Consider the following 2,565-nt stretch of genomic DNA (forward strand, 5'->3'; position numbering starts at 1 on the left):
CCTTTCTTAGCTTTGGGAGCAGAATTGATTGATTTTTTCCCTGCTTTGGTACGAATGCTCTCTGATGAGTTGCTCTCCTGTAGCCCCCCCCCCCCAAATTCTATTGGTCAGTAGAATCGTGTGCGGCGTGCCTGTGATATAAGTGATGTATCTCTCTCCTCAATACTCAGACTCGTGGTTTGTATTTAAGATGTATTTTATTGTATAGTTATAGATTACAGTTATAGATATTATTATTATTATATTGTTGTTTGTTTTTTTTGGTTTTGTTTGGGACAGACGCTGTCCGAGTACATGTATTGAAAACTTGTCAAGATTGCCCCCCTTGTTTTTTCTTATTGACCTACACATCATGTGCTTGTCTCCACTTTTCTTTATTTGCGTCTTTGTCAGGAATAATTTCTATCATCCACAGGGCAACGGGTATTTTATTCATTACTTTTTTTAAAACGAAATTCTTACTGGAGCTTTGTGGCCGTTGGTACTGCAAGAGTGGTATACTTTGTTGAAGCTACTCTTGTTCCTTTATCGTCAGTCAGCTGTTCAACTATACTAAGGCCGAAGTTCAGGAATTTTTAAATGTTTTATACCCCCCTGGGCTGTGCCACTGACTGAAGTGCCTTTAGGCCATCCCCTATTGGGGGACATTTCTCGTTCATGCACAGTAGAATTGTAAATGGGCTGATTCATCAATGTCACTCTCATAACTGTGCCTGATCTACAACAGGGAACTGCTGCTTTTTCTTTCCTGATCCATACTATTGTCATTTTCCTCTACTTCTTTTGTATGTTTGTCACTCTCTTGTGACCTGCTATTTCCGGGGTGCCTTGATAGTCGAAGCAGACCTTGTGCTGTTGAAGCTAGAGAGTTGAGCAGTCTAAGTCTGATTCCCTGTAAAGACTTCTCTGTTGACACCTGCCCCTTGGCCCTCATATGACCGTATGCAGTTGCGAGCGCCGTAAGACCCTCTACTTAAAAAAAAAGGTAATCGAAGCAGACTTTGTGCTGTTGAAGCGAGAGAGGTGAGCAGAGTAAATCTGATTCCCTGTAAGGACTTCTCTGTTGACATCCACCCGTTGACGTTCATGTGACCTAATGCAGTTGCGAGCGCCGTAAAACCTCTACTACCCCCCGGGGCAGTGCCACTGACTGTAGTGTCTTTAGGCCATTCCCAGAGGGGGGACATTTCTCGTTCAAGCAGTTGCGAGCGCCGTAAAACCCTCTACTACCAAAAAAAAAAAAACTCTACTAAAACTAAAAAACTAGGAGAGAGTTGAGAGCAGTGTGAGCTTGTCGGTGGGACAGTTGACGACGGAAAGTGGAAAGCTGGTGTGCCCAGCATGTCTTGTCCAGAATGTAGAACATCCGCCTTTTTTTTCGAGCACGGAAACTTTCTCCACCTCACTGGCCCGCTCTCAGCAGCAGCAGGCGGTGGTCAGAGTGATGGCCTCAGCTGTGAACTGTTGCCACCACCAGTGCCTGTGCCGGAACAGTTCAACACGTTGCCTGTGCGCGCAGAACACGGGAAGTCCTTTCCCGAGAGGGGGAAGTTTTTTCTTCTTCTCTCGAGCGTCTCCGTCTGTCCTTTGTGATGTTGCGTACCTCACTCTCACTCTCAGCCCAGGGAGACTCTCACAGGCAGGGTCAAAACCGTCCCCTTCCTGAATGACCTTAATTGCGTTGAGGGTAGCATAAAACATCTCACACGTTGTGCTAAGTCCAGCAATTCCTGTGGTGTACATCGGTCTGCCAAGTCACAAAGCATACATTGAAGGAAGCATAAAACATCTCCAGTTACTCTAAATAATTACAGAGGCGTCATCCCATAGACGGGAAAGGGTTAATCTCGAAGAGATGGTCTCTGGGCCGGAACACTTGTTCTCTGGTCAGTTTAAACGTTCTGTTCAAGTTCAAGAAGCCGTCATTCAGAACGGAAGGAAAAAAACAACAACACCCTTCCTTAACCCAGCTAATTTTTGATGAAAGAAAGTGAAGAAGCTAACAGTCGCCTTTCTGTGTCTCCCACAAGATATGGTAGGTGAAATTGTTTCGTGGAACGGCCGGCCCCATGACATGTTCCTCAAGGTTCTTCAAAAGTCTGTAGGAATCCTCGTCCTTTTCAGGATTCCCCGTCAAATCTTTGAACCTCTTGAGGATCGTGTAATTCACTGGGTCAACCCGATGCATGTCCACTTGACCTTGTAGATAGAAAAACTTTTTGTCTTCTGGAGCGGCCGGCCCCCAGACGTCTTCCTCAAGGTTCTTCAATAGTCTGGAGGATTTTCGAAATTAAGGAATGTTTTCAATCTTTAACGTTTTCTCATACGTTGTGCTAAATCCATCAGTTCCTATGGTGTACGCCAGTTTAGTTATAAAATTCATTTATAGAAGAGGTTTTACAGCGCTCGCAACTGCATAAGGTCATGATATGAGCGCCATAAGGTGTGCATCAGTGTGCCAAGTCACAAAGCATAAATTAAATATATTAAAATTGGAGAATATTCAAGAGTTTGTTGATTGAACTGTTGCCCGCCCCGTCAACAGCCTTGGTCTGACACCCCCCC

Source organism: Aplysia californica, unplaced genomic scaffold, assembly GCF_000002075.1.
Source record: "Aplysia californica isolate F4 #8 unplaced genomic scaffold, AplCal3.0 scaffold01161, whole genome shotgun sequence".
Taxonomy (NCBI): Eukaryota; Metazoa; Mollusca; class Gastropoda; order Aplysiida; family Aplysiidae; genus Aplysia; species Aplysia californica.